Source organism: Mustela nigripes, chromosome 5, assembly GCF_022355385.1.
Source record: "Mustela nigripes isolate SB6536 chromosome 5, MUSNIG.SB6536, whole genome shotgun sequence".
Lineage (NCBI taxonomy): Eukaryota > Metazoa > Chordata > Mammalia > Carnivora > Mustelidae > Mustela > Mustela nigripes.
In genome coordinates, this window is record NC_081561.1 from 81,103,180 (window position 1) to 81,121,917 (window position 18,738).

The 18,738-nt window shown below is 38.7% G+C and overlaps 1 long non-coding RNA gene across 2 annotated transcripts in view; it reads left to right on the forward strand.

The window, feature by feature from the left end:
* LOC132018169 (uncharacterized) overlaps window positions 1-18,738 on the forward strand; it is a 193,288-nt gene that overhangs the window by 8,606 nt on the left and 165,944 nt on the right. For both annotated transcript variants that reach the window (XR_009404469.1, XR_009404468.1), the window contains exons 2-3: window positions 10,426-10,474; window positions 12,712-12,893. This is a non-coding gene — a long non-coding RNA (uncharacterized LOC132018169). The remainder of the gene's footprint in view (window positions 1-10,425; window positions 10,475-12,711; window positions 12,894-18,738) is intronic.

Below are 18,738 nucleotides of genomic sequence, written 5' to 3' on the forward strand. Positions count from 1 at the left end.
TCAATCAGGCTGGGCCTGGAAAAGCAAAGGTGAAAAAGGACATTGATGATAGTTCATTTAAAAAAAATAGTTGTGGGGCGCCTGGGTGGCTCAGTGGGTTAAAGCCTCTGCCTTCAGCTCAGGTCATGATCCCAGGGTCCTGGGATCGAGCTCCACATGGGGCTCTCTGCTCAGCAGGGAGCCTGCTTCCCTCTTTCTCTCTGTCTGCTTCTCTGCCTACTTGTGATCTCTTTGTCTGTCAAATAAATAGGTGAAATCTTTAAAAATAATAGTTGTTTACATTTTCAAGATCTCAAGAATGAAGTCTGACAAAATAAGCTTGATTCATATTTCATTAAACAAGATTCTCAACAGTTTGAGTTTGATATTCTAGAATGACATTTTATTACTTTAAGTTAATTCTGTAGTTTAAAGCATTTCATAAAACTAGCCACTGTTTTGGATTTAGCTAGACCAACTTTTTGTTACCTTGATTTCTAATGTTTTATTAATAGCAGTAGCATAGAATTGGCCTAAATATAGAATTTGCTGTACTTTGTATCTCTTTTTGACTATTTCAGGAGAGAGTTCTTCCCTCCTTCTTTCCTTCTGTCTTTTCTTTGTTTATATCTATCTTTCTGCCTTGCCTTGCTTTGCCCCACCTTGCCTTTTTACTCTTCTTTCTCCTACCTTCCTTCCTTCTTTCCCTCCCTCCCTTCCTGCCTCTCTCTTTTCCTTCCTTCCTCTTTGTTTTATTATTTCACTGTTTTTATTAAGTGTGTGACACCCATCAGGAATATTACTTAAGCCTTAGCTGGCTCCTTTCAACTTGGAGATACTAGCAATACCCATCGCATAAGATTGATGTGATAATGTGTAAGGATTAAATACCAAAAGTCTTGTAAAGTACCCAGCACAGTGCTTGTCACAGAGTAAGCACTCAAAAAATGTTTGCTAAAGTAAAATAAAACTTTCCTTTTAGCTCATATCTAAATATTTTCAGATACTGAATTTCTGCCTTAGCATTTGGCAAAAATTAGCCCTTAGCCCAGTAGGTTTTGGGGTCATGTATTATACAGATTACACAGGATGAAAAGAATGCTGTGACTTTCTGTTGACAGCTTTTTGCTAGCAAGACACATACCATTGTTATGTCACTTGTGAATGATTTATGAATTGTGATTCTGTCCTTAGTATCCCATTTTCCGTTTCCTTCTTTCTTTTTTTTTTCTTTTTTCCATCAAATTGCCACAGGGGGGAGTATAAGTTCTTGAAAGAAGCAAATAATACTGTTTTAAGGAATTCGATACCAATTATTAGGAATGAATGGCCATATCTAAAACAGCTAAACAGATGATATTAATACCCTTGAGAAAAGAGAAATATTTATGATAAAATAATAAATTAGGCCACTGTTCCATATTAGGTTTAATAATTTTGTGATCCTTGTAAAAACAGTGCCTAGAAAATGTCTCTCTGTGACATGGAGAGGGGAATGCGTGTGTGAGCGTGTGCGTGTGTGCATGTGGGCATTATTGGCACTATAGGAGAGAGGAGAAATTTTAAGTTTCTAGTTTTTGACAAGTCATAAAATGAAAGAGGGAGAAGGAGAGAAAGAACCAGAGTAACTGTTAAGATGTAAAATGAGGATGAGAATGACTTGGATACAAGAACGTGACATGGCTTAACAATGTGGATGACACTGATACCCCCCCCCCCCGGTACATATGGGGACATTTAAACCCATGAAATTCAATAGCTAGATAACTCCAAAACAGAATAGCACAAGTAAAAAATGAATATCTTTTGATAATGCAAATGTACTTAATAGCTGCAAAAATTGTGACCTGATTTTGTAATAGTAGTGGCCCCAAATGCGGTTACTTCCTCTGCCTCTTTGAGGAAAAGTGAAGCACCACGAAGTCCTAGGGAAGCTAAATGGAGAAACTTCTAGGTTGGGCAGGTTGTTTATGATACCAGCATGAACCTTTCTTGTTAGGAGGTCAGCCCTCTTCCTTCTTCTTCTGGGTTGTTTTGTTTGTTTGTTTGTTTGTTTTGAGGAGGGGAGGGTTCCTTTTTAATTTAAATTCAATTAATTAACAGTATTATTAATTTCAGAGAGGTAGAGGTCAGTGGTTCATCAGTTGCCTATAAGACCCAGTGCTCGCTCCATCACGTGCCCTCCTTCATGCCCGTCATGCAGTTCTCTCATCACCCCCACCACCTCCCCTCCAGCAACCCTCAGTTTGTTTCTCTTATGGTTTTCTCCCTCTCTGGTTTCTTCTTGTTTTATTTCTCCCAGGTTTGCTTCTTTTAGGAACCAGAACCATACTGCATGTATTATTCATTGATGTGCTTGTTGAAGATGTTCTCAGCCTAGCACACTGCTTTTACCACAAAATTAGGGTCACTGTTTGGGGTGCTTCGTTCTGCTGTTATAATTATGCCTGCTTTGGGGCACGAACTTGAGCACAGGGGCTGGAATTTGAGGGGAAGTGTGTCAGTGTGAGCCCTTGTCAGTCTGAGGTGAAGGTGTGTTGACTTGGCATTAAGCAGGTCGCAGGCTGTGTATGCTGACTTGGGCAGAAGTGCTGCTGTCTATTTGGGACCCACAGGCCCAATGCATTGTGTGTGACGGGGTCATGGCTGGTTTTGCTTTTAACTTTTGTGGTCAGCCCTCATTCTCTCTCTCGGCTTTTCCCAGAAACTCCTTCTTCAGGACTTTGTGATAAGCCACATTTGAGACATTTCCCACCCTCGACCTCCCTTTCTTTCTCTAGTTTGGTGCAGGGTTCTACAGAAACCCTGTCCTAAAAATTCTTCTTCTTAGGGGATTTCTTCATGTGTGTCAATATAGCATGTTTACTGATTTTCTAACTTGAGGGCTTTGCACTTGGCTTATGTTCTTTCATTGAACCCTACCCCCTGCCACCATCCTGGGTTTTTCCAGTACTCATCAGAACAACCATCCAAACTTATTTCTGTGTTCTTGTTGCCTGCTTCTTTTGAGCCAACCAGGACTTGCCCCAAGCCCTTACATTACCTAGAACTACTCCATCCCCTGGGTCCTAAACCATCTATCCTCTCCTGCTTTCTCTCTCTCTCTCTCTCTCTCACTCATTTACCCTTGTTTGACCCAATTGAGACCTTGATCTCTTGCTCACTTCCTTTTCTTTTCTTCCTTCTCCTCCACCTCCTCCTCCTTTCTCTCCTCCTCATTCTCCTCCCCCGCCTTGTTCTTCCTCTTCCTCTTCTTCCTCCTCCTCCTCCTTCTTCTTTGCCTTCCTTTTCTTCTGAGTTCAAGGCTTTGCTTCCTTACCTGTCCATGGCACCATGTTTTATGTCAACAGTCTCTTGCTAGCACCTCTGGCATTCAGCCTCCCAACCTTTTATCAAGCCAGCCCCCTGTCTTAGTTGTTCCTATACTGCCTGCTGTGAACTATAGCCAGTCGCAGCTGGGCCCTCAGTTCTGCTGCATTGTGCTTTTCCTCATTCTGGTCAGCTCTTTCCTATCTTTTCCTTTATCCTCCTTCCAAACCTTTTCCCTCAAGGGTCCTACCCTGCCCCCCGCCTCTTAGCAGGCCAGCCCTCCTGCCTACATGAGACCAACTCAGGTGCCCTTCCCAGGGCTGATGGGTCTTCAGCTTCGTATCTGTTCCTTTAGCGTAGAGCTGCACTGTTTAGTTCCACAGCCAATGGTCACATGTAGCAATTTAAATTTAAATTAGCCAACATTTAAAATTCAGTTCCTCAGTTGTATTGGTTGCATCTCAAGTGTTCAGTAGCCATGTAGGGCTGGTGGCTACTATACTAGATGGTGTGGTAATGCTTGATGTTGTTGTGGCAAGTTCCATTGGTCAGCAAAGATTCAGACAGACTTCTGTTGGTCCCACTTCCTTCTGTCTGTTGTAACCATGTTCTCTCTTTTCCCTTTCTCTGGTCTTTCAATTTCTTTTTTTTTTTTTTTCCTTGTAGTTTTTTCTTAGCCTGTAATGATGTGTACATTTCTCTTATGTAAAAAAGAAAAGCTCCCAAACAAAACAACCTTTGTCCTACACATCCCTTCGTATACAGCTCTTCTTTTTTTCTTTTTACTCTGAAGCTCCTAAAACACACATTCTTTCTCTCTCTCTCTCTCTCTCTCTCTCACACTCACACACACACACACTCTGTATTTATTATTGCCAAATACTTACCTTCCAGTTACCATTCGACCTACTGCAATAAGGTTCCTGACTCTAGTGCTGTAAATTGGCACCAAACAGCCTCTTTGTTGCTAAATCCAGTGGATTCTTTTCGGTTCTTATATAATTTGATCTCTCTGTGGGTGTTGCGTAGGGTCGCATTCTCTCTCCTTCTCTTTGACCATTTCCTTTGATCTCCTTTGAAGTCTTATTTACCCCTGCCTTTCCCTTTGATGTGGATGCCCCATCGTCTTTTGTCGCTGGTCCTTTTCTTACTTAGTGTTATTATGTAACTACCACATTGCTGATGGTTCTCTGCTCTCTGGATCTCAACCAGAAACATTTTTCTGGGTTCATCTGTTCCGTGTACAGGACATTAATCTGAATGGCCTACATGGATCTTAAAGTAAGCATATTCAAAAGCAAACTTATGCCCCCTACCCCCAAATCTGTTCCCTTTAATTTGTTGCCAGACTTAGTGATTAGGAACAGTATACCACTCCATATTAGCCTGTACGTAGTTGGATGTTCTTTTTTCCCCCTCTTTCCCCTCCTATATTTAATCAGTCACAAAGCTCTGTGGACTCCACCTTCTCATTTTATCTTCCCAATATATTTCGCCATCAGCAACTTTCGTCTGAATCACCGCATTTGTCTTTCTGTTAACTGTTCTTCTGCCTTCTTCAGTTTATTCCCTTTGCTGCTTCTTGAAGAATCTATCAATGCCAAGTGCTTACTCAACCTGCTTAAAATCCTCACAGCTTCCATTGCCCCTACGAGAGGGTCCCATGTCTGGTTCCTATCTTGTCCACTTTCATGTCTCACTACTTACCACTCCTGCCCTCTTCCCTGTGTTTCATTTCCTATTTTGCTCCAGTTAGTTTCAGTGACTTACACTTTTCTCATGTATTTCACGCCTTTACAACTCTGCTCCTCTTGCTCGACCAACCTGTGGAGGAGCTATAAGGTGGGTTTACATCAGATCAACTTTTGACTGTAGTAAGAGCTCATTTCAGATTTGGTTCAGGACAGTTACACTCACACATACATAGTGAAACAAATTTTAGAGAGACAATATTTATTGTTACTAGAGGTGATACCTTTGATATGTTAAAACTGATTTCTTTCTATTAAAAAAAATGCTGGTCTTGATCTCTAAGTTTATTTTACTGTCTTATTGAACCCAAACATTGAATCCACACATATATATGTGTGTGTGTGTTTCTGGATATTACGCACACATACACAGACACACACACACACACACACACACATTTATTTATTTATCAGTCACTATATATAGACAGATAGATAAATAGATACTGTTTCTGGATATTACACTTACAAAATGTTCTAGTAAATACAGACTTCCTCAGTGTGAAAGGGATACATTTGTACTTTTACATTTGTATTTTCTTATGTAATAACAACATTTTCTAATTCTGTCATGGTATTGGGTTAGAGCTTGCTCTTCAGCCTTTTTGTTTTTTTCTTCAACATAATGGAACACATAGAAAATGATAACATTTTAATGAATTTTAGAGCAAAGACTTTCTAAAATTTCTAAAATTTTGGAATGATAAAGGTAAAGAAATTGTTTGCTTAAAGATAGCAAAGATCATAGCAGAACTTACTGGCAAATTGCTACCTTTTTTTTTTTTTTTTTTTAGTTTCTAGGTATTTTAAGGTTTTTCATGGAAGTTGACTTCTGAGTATTTGTGAATAACTTCTCACATAGTATCAACTGCAAACAAATCCACTGTTGAATAAATTTCCTATGTAAAATTTGGGAACTAAGTTGAACTTTAAAATACTCTACAAATATTCCACATTTAGCTAAAATTACATAATTACTGAAGTTTTTGGAACATGGTGATTTATATTATAGCATATTTATATCAATTCATGGGTATTTTGTATTTATTGATTATATAAATAAAATTTCTGAGGCTCATGTATTCATATCTGGTAAGTTTATGTTTTTTTTTTTTTAATTTATTTATTTGACAGAGAGAAATCACAAGTAGACAGAGAGGCAGCCAGAGAGAGAGAGAGAGGGAAGCAGGCTCCCTGCTGAGCAGAGAGCCCGATGCGGGACTCGATCCCAGGACCCTGAGATCATGACCTGAGCCGAAGGCAGCGGCTTAATCCACTGAGCCACCCAGGCACCCCAAGTTTATGTTTTTTAGAATACTAGGGACTACAGCGTTTATTTTATTCAAGCCATAATTTATTAAGGTAAATAATTCTCTATGAAATTGAGTAGTAACACTAGTAAATGTTTAGGAAAAGTTGCTGACTGACTGGCTGCTTCATGTAATTTAAAAAGTTAATACAATTGTTAAAGTTGCCAAACCTAAGGTCTAAGAAGATCTTGGTGGGAAACTATTCCAGACTGATAAATCTATTCCTATAACCCAAATTAAAGTCAATCAGTATTTTGTTGTTTTCCTGCTAAATAAATAATTTATATATATATATATATATATATATATATATATATATATTTTAGTATTTGCTACATTTCTAACATTGTTTTATACCTAGTTCTTGCTTACAAGGAGGTTACACACACAATCTATTTACAGAAGCAGATCAGACACAGGCCAAGAGTTAAACCAAGTGATCTCACATTTGTATGACATAGGACCCACAGGACACTGGGCACTCTGAAGGAGTAATATGGTATAATATTCCATGACTCTGAAATTAAAACTTTTGAGGAACTTTGAAGCATAGATTCTGATAGGATCACATGCTATCAGGTGTAAGAGCTCTTGCTCGAGTGTCAGTGGGTTGGTGGTAAGGCACTAAGTGGACGCGGAGGGGATAGAGCTCTCAGTGCCCTGTGAGTGAAGAGGGAAGTGTAACCAACATGGAGAAACCTGGCGTGACTTTTCAGGGACATAAACTGGGTTAAAGGATAAGGAAAAGAGGAGCAGCAAGGACATTCTAGACCTTCAGAATTGTGTGAACAGTCTTGGCTTTCTAAATGCTGTGGCATATATGGAAGAGAATAGAAGGGTTGTTTTGATCTGAGCTAACATGGGGATGAGCTGGAAGGAGTAAGGAAAGGAGTGCAGTGCAAAAACCAGAATCCTAATTTCTTTCTTTTACTCTCACGTTGAATGCACCAGTTTTATTTTGAGCCCTCTAATTTTTGGAATGTACATACGTTACTTCACTGTGTAGTAGTTCATCAGTTCATCAGAGAGTTTTAAGATGACATTTACAGATTTATAAAGTAAAACTAAGAGGCTCTCAAAAACTAAGAATTCGTAATGCTAAAATTGTTATGCGTCTGTTTCTCTTCTTGCTTCAATAAATAGTATATATTACTTTTTCTCCCCACAACCTGCAGAATACCAAGCATATAGAGAAAACTTAAAGCACAATAAATATTTGTTGAACTAATGCATCTTTCTTGAGAGCAGAGATTATCTTTTTTCTTCTTTTTATGATTCTCCATGATTTCTGGTAAGATGTTTTATACACAGTAGACATCCAATAACTCTAAAGTATTGAAAATGTTTATATTAATGAGGAACAAACATGGCTAGAGTGAATATTAGTTGGCCAAGGTGTCTCACCAATTCTTTCATTCATCCATTCACTCAGGAATGGGTGTTCTCACTGGACACTGTGCTAACATGAGGTCTAGTAGTCTAATGATGACTTTAGCAAGAGCTTCATGCTTTCATGCCTTTGTGAAAGGCTGGCCAACTCTTACTCTTTCTTCAACTCTCAGTTCACCGGCCACTTTCCCTTTCGGTGTTCCAGACTGGCTTAGGGCTTACCCTTTCATAGCTTCGCTGTAACTGTGCAGTGGATTGCCTGTATCCCTTACCAGACAGAGTTCCACAAGAGCAGAATTGAATCTTTTCCCTCCTTCCCTGATGTACCAAGTCCAGCACCTTTGTTTATAAATGTTTCTTGACGGGAGTTTGTTGAGTGTTTGTAGAACAAATATAATCTTTAATGATGGTGTTGTCAGACTTCTGGCGTGGAACTGGGCACTCAGCTTTAATACTGTATTCAGAGACCTAACCAAACCAAAGAATACCAGGATTACAACACTTTGGAGAATGGAGATGAGCCAACAAGAAAGAAAAATGGAAAAGTAGCAAAAATGCAATTGCCAAATGTAAAATGAAATTCCTCTTACCATTAATATGGTACCATTAATATGTTACTATTCATATGGAGGGGACATACACGTGTTTTGTTGGTGTTGGACTTCTATTATGCCTCTAGTGTCTTGTTGAAACCCTACTGGTGACCCTTTCAGTCTATCAAATGATAATTTTATCATTAGGTTAGAAATATGGACTGAATAGTTTTAAAATATTTTTCAAAAACTTGGCAATGTTGTTTGTTAACAAACACAGTGAAATCTACTATCATATCTTTATTTATTTGATTGGGGGTTTTCAGTTCCCACCAGAACTTTTTGAGAATAAACAGAATTTATATATAAGGTCAATATGCTTATTTACTTTATATGAACACATAGGCCATTATACATTTGGAAGATACAGGCATCTCACATGTCTTGGATCAGTTGATAGCAGTGATGTCATTCTGTTTTCAGAACCTATTTGGAAGAGAAGTTAAAACAAATTCAAACTTGGGGCACCTGGGTGGAGCAGTCAATTAAGTGTCCACTTTTGGTTTCTGCTTAGGATCTGATCTCAAGGTAGTGATCTCAGGGTGATGATCTCACGGTGGTGAGGTCAAGCCCCCTGTTGGGCTCCATGCTCAGCATGGAGTCTGCTTCAGATTCGCTCTCCCTCTCCCCTTCTTGCTCGTGCTCTCTCTCTCTCTCTCAAATAAATGAGAGAGAGAGTGAGCATGAGTTGGGGTGAGGGAAGGACAGAGGGAGAAGGAGAAGCCTCCCTTGAGCCCAGTGTGGGGACTGGATCTTACGACCCTGAGATCATGACCTGAGTGGAAAGCAGACGTTTAATCCACTGAACCACCCAGGTACCCCTAAAAAAATTTAAAACTAGATGGAAGGCTAATTACTTTTAGCACAAGTAGATTTTTGTTTCTCCGGATTTGTATTATTTTTCCTAGAAATTACTTAGGCCCGTCTTATGCTTGTCTTAAATGTCTCCACATCCCTAGCAGAGTGCTTTTGCATATTAATGAGTGTGAATTTAGCTTGATTGGATCAAGCTACTCTTGAGTCAGCTGGTATCCTAAAGGCATAGGGATGGAGTATTCTTTCACTAACTAATGTGTGCAACTAGTTTCTACTCTATCTAATGCCTGGAAATTCTCTCAGATGGTCACAAAGAGGGGAAAATGGATGGATAGTAACATAGGACATTCCAGACTCAATAAGTCAGCCCTGTTAGATTTCTCTTCCCTTCACTCTAGATTAGAGTATCTGGAGTTTTGTAGAAATGTAAACTCTGAGCTATGCTTCTCTCAAATATATATATAGATATATATAGATAGATCTACATATAGATCTATACATATATCTGTATCTATATATATTTGATATATATAAGACTGTATCAATATATATCAATTATAATCAAAATAAATTTTGATATGTCAAAATATATAAATATATAATTGATATATAAATCAAAAAATTATGTTAATAGCTTGTCTTTATGTGGTCTATTTATATATGGATGAAAGTAGTGGACTCATTATCATTGAGAACACTACCCAGAGAATTCTATAACTGTCTGGATGTTACGCAGGTGGGCGCTTGTTATCAGTCAAGAGAACCAACAGTTGAATTAGAAGATGAATGCGTAAAACAATCTAAGAGTCACTATTTGGTGAATGAATGTCTTTAAAAACCAACCAACCAACCTAAAACATTTAATTGAAAGTAAACCAAAATGAAAATTCATTAAAATTGATGGCTCTTTAAAAAAAAAAATAACGATCTTATACTCATTTGATTTTTGTGGACTAATTCTTGCTGCATATATTTCACCAAAAATTAAAAAACAAATGTGAAGTGAGGTTAAATTTCTACCTTCCCTCCTCACCCTCCTTTAAGAAGGATGTTAGAATTATTTAACCCACACATTGTATGGGGTTGATTATTAAAGCTGACTTGATCTGAACAGTTATAAAAGTTCTAAATACATAGAAGTTCGCAGGTATTGTTACATGGGCAAATTCGGAATAGGAGGGAAATGTAATTTCTACTTTATATACAAATAGCACATTTAGGAATAGGATTTTCTTTTTAGCTTGTCATGAAGATTAATACCGTGTCTCTTGGTTTCAGGTCACAGGATGAAGGGACAGACAGAGCCTGACTCCCTGCTATGAAAAAGGTAAAGTACAAGAAAAGAACTGTACCTGTGGAAATTCAAACCTATGATTACATACTGACCAAATCTTACCATTTAGTATATCCGTTTGTAGACTAGATTTTTATTTGACTTAAATATAGCAAAAATATGTGCTTTAATTTATTTTTTCTTAAAAACAAAAGGCAAGGCATCTCTCCTATAAGATAAATGAACTTTAAGAAGTGTTTGCTAATTGCCCTATCCTCTAAATACGGCCTCTCTAGAGTGTATTTAATTCTGTTTGTCTTTAGAATGTTGCAGAGTAACGAAGAAGAGTCACACAGGAAATACTGACAGTTTTACTCCTATTTATAGGGAACATTCCACGAAACAAAGGAAACCATTTTTAAACCATCTTAGAATAGTTTTTTTAAGCTCAGTTTATGATAATATACTGGAAATTAACACAGGACTCTTATTGGCAGTTATTCCTTTAGTAATAAGAATGATCACATCAGTTTTGGTGATTAATAATACTACTGACGTAACTCCCTAAAGCCTTTATGAATTTTTATGTAGTTAAAATGAAAGTCTCCCCCACCCTGTGCCCAGGCTTGGAATATATCCTTAGAGACTGGTCCAAAGCCACATAGCCAGTGGCAGATCTGATGTCAAGTGTGCATTTCCTGACTTGAGCTCTGTCTCTATTGCTTTTTCTTTTTTCTCATTACCTCATCCTGTCTTATTTAATTTATGGTAGGATAATATATCCTGAGGAAAATAAAAATAAACAGAAAAGCATAAAATGAATTTTATCTTACTGCTGTTGTTTTTTAGCAATTTTCAACATCCTGGTTTTTTTCATTCCCAGGGTACTGATGCCCTGTAGTAGACATTGTTGCATAGCAATGCATCACAGTGTCTCCAAAAAATGCGCTGAGGAATCAGATCACTTGGGTGAGACTCCCATTCACTTGACAGCTTGTGTCTCAGCTTCCTTTCTAGAAAATGGGGAATGGAGTAGAACCTACTTTTTGCACTGGGGAGAATTCAGCAAAATGTAGTTTATTTAAAGTGTTTATTATAGCATTGATATTTATGAAATTGCCCCCCCAACTGTTAGATACTATTATATTTACTTTAATAATTAATATTATCAAGAAACAGGAAAGATATATTCTCTCAAATTAAAATACTAACTAAACGGTAGCTCAAGTAGAAATTCACTTCCTGGAGAAGGGTATCTTAGTGTTCCAGTGATTTCTCTTCTAAGCATTGTTAGCACATGGTAAAGCCTAATAAATGAGAAACTGAAGAATAATGTTTTCAATTATTAAAAACTATATAAACCAGAGCAATTAACAGCTTAGTTACCAAATTAAATTATTTTGCTTTGAACCTTCAGGTTTATGCTGAAAAGAAAGTCCTTCTAGATGTGGCATTTGTTCTCAGATGATGTGATGAATTCTGAGAAAATGAGTTTAAGACATGAATTAAATATTTATTAAATATGCAAGTTTAAAAATTATGGAAATCTTGGGAATTTATCTTAGAAGTGCTTAGTTGGGGCACCATGAAAGTAGTTTTATTTTTGGTTCTGATTATAAAAGTTGACAGCTTTTTTTTTTTAATTTTATTTATTTGACAGAGAGAGATCACAGGTAGGCAGAGAGGCAGGCGGAGGAGCAGGGGTAGGAGGGGGGAAGCAGGCTCCCTGCTGAACAGAGAGCCCCATGTGGGACTTAATCCCAGGACCCTGGGATCATCACCTGAGCCAAAAGCAGAGGCTTTTGGGGCACCTGAGCCACCCAGGTGCCCCTAAAGTTGACAGGTTCTTCTTTTTTCTTTTTCTTTTTCTTTTCTCCTCATCTAGTTAAACATGAATTAAAAACTTGCAGGGTTGGAAAAATTTCTGGGATCGTGTAGTCTTCCACTTTTCATGGTACCTATGGCACAAATATAATCTATAGAAACTAAAAGAAGTTAACTTGTTTCTTGCAAGAGAGAGGGGTAGAGTTTGGCTTAGCACCCTGGCAGAGCTCAGCCTCTGCAGAGTGAGGACAGACCTCTCCTTTTACAGGCGAGGGAATAGAATCCTGAGGCATTGTGTGCCATACTCAAAGACACACTGTCAGAGAGACAGTGGCAGATCCAGGGAGTGAACAAACCCTCTCCTCTTCTGTTCTTTTGGTTGTACACTATATCCTTCCTAGCGACGAATCTGTAACTTAGAACCCTGACAAACCCCGATTCTTTTCTCTTTTCTGCTTTTATTCCAGAGCTATACCTGACCAGAAAGTCCATTTAACTTGATATCAGCACGAAGGGCATTTCCTTGGATTAGTACAAACCCATCTCAATGTTTAATTGACTAAATCATTACTCACCTATCGCTCACCTACTGCGTGTTGGCACTATGCTCTGGAAATGTCAAGATAATAAACATGTTGTCTTTTCCTGAGTAAGTATGAGAGGAATATAGATAAACACATAAAAAAATGCCATATCTCTTACAGCTGCTTAACTAGAAAATAAAAATTGTGTTAACAACATTGATTCTTTCAGTCTTAAATAGTAGTCATCAAATATCACATTGCTCGTGGTAAAATATAATATGTATACCAGAAACGCATGGTAATTGATTCATTTTATATTTTTATTTAAAAGAATGATTTTCTCTTAAATTAGTTATTTAGTTATTGCTGTGAGTCACGACTCCCATGGGCTGGGAGCTGGTGTCCCGTGGTCTTGGATGGCTGGGTGACTGATGAGGGTGTGGGGGTCTCTCTTGTAGAACCTCAGGAGATCATGGTCAATTGTAGATTTCCTGATAGAAATCTATCTCCTTATATAATTACCAATGGCCACGGTCACCTTGGAACTAGTCAGAGTTGATTTACGCCTCTCAGTGATCTAGTCTGATTGATTAGCCATGATCTAGACAAAATAAGACTTCCTTCGGCAGGGAGAATTAAGTGGAACCCCAGAGGGCCATGTAGCTATGCCAGGCTTCACGTCAGGATTCTTGGCCTTCTCAATGCCTTGCTCGTAGTGGAAGTTCAGGACTTTGAGGATTGCCTAGTCTGCCCGGAGTGAGTGCTCACCTGATTTTCTGCCACTTTCACATTGGACTGTGCCTGTCCTTGTCTGCTACAGTAAATCAGGCTGTTTCTATTGCATGGTATTTTAAGTAGGCTGTCCACCTCCATACCATGAATCCTGGCTAGCCTCATTTTCCTATGTCAGACTATCTTTACTGATCTACCAACCTTAAGGAGGGGATTGGACTTCTCTTTTGATATCCATATCATGAACAAAGTATAAGAAGAAAGTGACTATGTCCTCTACTAGGTAGAAAGAAGTCAGAATTTGGGGCAGCCAAAGTGGCTAGGTATAGAGGGGTGCATTTATGGAGAGGAGGACACCATGGAAAAGTAGCCCAAATATATACACATAAATTCTGCTTATTTGCTAACTATTAACCTGCACATAAACAGGCTAGAGACCTCAAAAGACTGAGTACAAAGGTACATCTGATGGCCAAGTATCTGACCAGGGATATTTGTGGCCACATGATGCTCAGGGAGAGATTTGACTTTAAGTGCTGCCAATGTAGAGGGGTGTTGGTAAACAAACTCGGGCTTTTGGTGGCCTGCCTATCAAGTCCCAAGACTAGGGATTTTACTCTGGGAAAACTGAAATAGACAACAGCTAGCGGAGCTTCCTATTAAGGGGATGTACAAGAATTTTTTTTTCCCTAAATTCCAGGAAAAAATTTAACTCTCCTTGAAGAAAGATATTATTCAGAGTTTCCATAATATTCAATAAAAAAATTACAAGGCATGCCATAACACAGGACCAAATAACCAAAACCTAAGAGGGGGAAAAAAAAAACCCACAATAAACCCATAAAGGATTGAGAGATTACACTTATCAGATAGGGACTTTAAAGTAGCTATGGGTAATATGACCAAGACACTGGAGGTACCAAGGTAGTTGAAGAGATGAATAATTTTAGGAGAGAACTGGAATCTATAGAAATTCATCAAGTTGACCTTCTCTAAATGAAAAATATAACACTAAGAACTCTAGATATTTTGAACAAATGAGTGAACACATCAGAACATAGGATTAATAAACTGGAAGACCAGGTTGAATAAGCTAAGAGAGAAAAAAGAATGGAAGAAACAGACTAGTGCATAGAAAACATGTGATACCCAAAGTGGACTTCTGAACTCTCTGTCATCCAAAAAGAGAGTTCATGCTGTGGAGCTCTACACATCACTTCCTTCTAGACAATTGGATGCAATTGGAAACATACTCCAATATGTCAAATTTTGTTGCTGACCCAAAGCTTCTGAAACTCAAGGCAATTCAGGGAAGACATAATTTTGCTGGCTTTAATTTTAATGGAAAACCTGTCTCCTTTAAGTGGTTATCTTTGCCAATGTTTGACAACTTGTAGAAAGAGAATAGAGTACAAGGTTCTGGAGGGTAGGACTGATCCAGGTCAAGCTCTTTTCCTTAAGGAAATTATAGAGTGTCATAAGAATGTATTCATACTTTCATGTTTTAGCTCTTTTTTATTCTTATTCTGGTTTTCATTTCAAAACTGTTTGCATCAGTAACAGATCCCTACCAGCTTCTGTCCTCCTGTTCTTGCTTCCCACTTTTTATTTGACAGTGCTGTGTTCCTTTTTGCTGTTTTTTTTTCTTTTTCTGTATTAAAAGACTGTATGGTTTTCCATTTCTGTACAGTTAGGCAGAGAGCAGAATTTTGGACCCAAGCCTTCATAATTTGCACCATGAAAACTGCTTCACCAGCTGCAAGGCATCTTTTCTGGGTTTTGAAACTATTTTTCTTGAGACTTTTCGTGAATTGCCTGTAGATCCACCCTGACACTGTTGGGGGGCGGAAATAATATACTCTTATAGGAGTCTTATTGGTGCCTTGGGAAAAGGTAACAATACGAAGACATATTTATGAAGATTTTAAGCAAAAGTGATAATATATTTTATCTCTATGCTATTCACTGATTTGCAAACCCATTGTTTGGTATTATACAGTTTTGGCTATTTTATATATCTGGAAAAGGCTTCTGACCTAGAAATAACAGTGTGTTCCCTCCTTCCTGCTCCCTATTTGACCCCACAGCATCTCCCCAAGTCCTTGATGGTAAAGAGGTATCTCCTTGGCATTCAATAACGCATGAATCTAACTGCAGATAACTTATTGCCCCACAACTCTGCTTGATGCACGATAGTGACTCAGGTCCTGAGCATAGAAAAATGACCAGACTTGGTTTACACATGTCTGCACCGAAGGCATCCCTGGAGACACAGCAAGCTGGAGGAAATACTAATTTTAATGTTAAATCACTTTAAAGCTTTTTTTTCTTGGTTATGAAATGCTTTCCCAGATGTTACGCCATTTGATTTTCTCAAATGGTGTGTAGTAGGAAGAGTGAGTGTTATTATCCCCATTTCGCAATGAAGAGATTAAGGTGGAGGAAGAAGTGATTGATCCAAGGCAACAGGTAATAAGCATCAAACATAGGCCTTTATCATCATGCAGCGTTGACGACCTTACTTAGGAGGCTTGGTGGACTGGTTGGCAGAGGCATGTGCCTACCTTAAACCCATGATAGGTATAGACTAAACTCCCCCCTCCCAAATTTTATTTATTTATTTGACAGAGAGAGAGAGCACAAGTAGGCAGAGAGGCAGGCAGAGAGGGGAGGGGGGAAGCAGGCTCCCTGATGAGCAGAGAGCCCATTGCTGGACCCGATCCCAGGATCCCTGGCTCATGACCTGTGCTGAAGGCAGATGCTTAAATGCCTGAGCCACCCAGGCACTCCGGACTATATTTTTGAATACCGTTCTGGAACTAGTAGAAGAGAGTTATTCTATATTACAAAGACCTCTTACGATGTGAATCCCCAAGTCCTTCTGGAAAATGGTAAAAGATGAGTATTAGAAATGTGTGCTGACCTTAAAAAGAAGGAAATAGCTACCTGCAGGTGGTTTGAGAAGCTCAGGAACATGTTTTTGGAAATTTGCAATAATGGCTTGTCCAGATTAGGTGACATTCTGAGCCAGAAAGGGCCTTGCATATTCACTGTCATTTAAGCTGTTCAACCAGCAAGATGTCAAGCACTTAAGCATGTTTTTCATGTGCACACTTAGTGTCAAGGTCATGCTGGGAGACAATTCTCGGAATAGGTGTCTCATTTCCACATGTTTGGTGAGCAGAGAAACTAATTCACTTTATTCCATTCTATCATTTTGGGAATGTTTATACAAGTGAACAGCCTTGGAAAATGGAGATAATGGCTCCGTCCAGGGCAAAAGGGAGGCATGCTTACTTGACAAGCGTAAAAGATTCAGGTTCCCTAAATGCAGGTTGCTTCTCCTATAATGTTCACTCAGTGTACAGGTGCCACCTGACCCTTTTTGTGTTGCTGTGTTATTTGGCATTCTGGGACCCAGGGCCGGAAGAGGCTAATACCCTGTTAGCACTGTGGCTGTGAGTAGCAAAGTCCATTTTCTCTGACCCAGGTATGTCCTGTCTTCTTCCAGCATCTGTGCTAAGTGTTAGCTTGCAAATAGTCTTCACAGTTCCAGCGGGTCACGAGGCATCTTCCTGCTGCTCCACCTCATCTCTGGCCTGATTAAACAAAACAAAACAAAACAAAACATCAGAAAAACTCACAAGACCTTTAGAGACTATGTGCACCCAGTTTCCTGAGTCTTGTGTATTTCTAGCAGGATACTCTAGCCTTTCTGAGGGAACCAGATATGTAGTTGGTGGAAAGCAAATAATGACCCTGTAAAGCCTTTGGGGACTTTCAGATAAGTCGTTGCTACTTCCGCACTGCTCACTTCAGTCTCTGTAAGACCAGCTCGGAGCGACCTGGGATTTAAGTCTTGAGTCCGAGGAGCTGCTTTTACTTTCCCACTTATTGCTCAACACATTCAGAAATTATCCTTCCTGTTGTTTACTAGGCTGGATTTTCATTCTTAGCTCAGTGTAGACTTCCATTTCTGAATAGACTTCCAGTTCATTTTTGAATGATGATTCTTGCTAAGGTGACCATATTCTAATTGGTTTTTATTATGACCAGTAACTCAACAAACCATCTCTGATGAGATTTATGCTCATTTAAGATGGGGAATTTTTTTTTAACATTTTAAGTTAAGCAGGGTCTAGTCATGGGTAAGAAGTTTCTCCAAATTTAGGCTCTCCTTTTGTTAAAGGTTAATATAACACTCACTTCTGCACCTGATCCCTTTTATGTATCCTAATTCATACAGGTTTGGACTTTAGTTTGGTCCCATTAACTTACGCTTCACTTATTCTTTCTCAGTTCTACCCTCTCCCTTTTAAGCCCTTAGTAAGTTGCCCATTTGACTCTCAGGAGCTGGTCAACCTAGATACTTGCAGAAACCGAATAAATATTTGTGGAATGACTGAAAAAAAAATTACTGGGTCTTTTTTTGAATTTCTTACCAAAGCTCTTCAGTCTAATCAGGACTTTGATTTCCCCAATAAAACATAGATCAGTAGTGGAATAATAATACTACAGTAAACATGATAGTATTGATCATAATGCCAACATTGGTTGAATGCTTACTCTAAGCCAGATACTGTGCCAGGTACTTTACATGTATTGTCTCATTTAATTCTCAGAAAATTTCCATATAATTATCCATATTTTACAGATTAAAAAAAATTGAGCACAGAGAAGTTTTATAATTTTCCCACGGTTACACAGCAACAGAACTGAGATTCTTCTACCTTCAAAGAGCTGGGGCTATCTCCTGCACGTATTACATAGTCAAAGAAGAAAAGTCAAACTTTTACTTTTGGGTAAGGCTGACTTTAAGTCAGCCATAAAAATTATTTCTTTATCCCAGGTGGTAGAAGAGCCATCAAGAAATATACTCAAAAGCTTAGGAGATCAGAGCCAAGCCAGAAAGACCTGACCTCTGTTGAAGGCAAACCATAAATGCTCTCACCCAGCTTCCACTGTACAGATCTCCCTCTTATATTTCTTGGTATTAATTAATTTATCCTCTAACTTATCCTAAAAATATTTATTGAACCCTAACTTGGTGCAATAATCCTGCCCACCCCCCAAAAATTGTGGCTTCCTGAAGAGAATGATTCCTTATGGAGGAAGGAGACCATCCTTATGGACCTGCTGGAGGCCAGGCATTTAGCTCAGGGAACAAAATGAAGCTTGAGGAGCTGTGAAGTGTGTGAGACACACCCTGAGGCCTCTTTCAGGGTTTTTCAAATGATT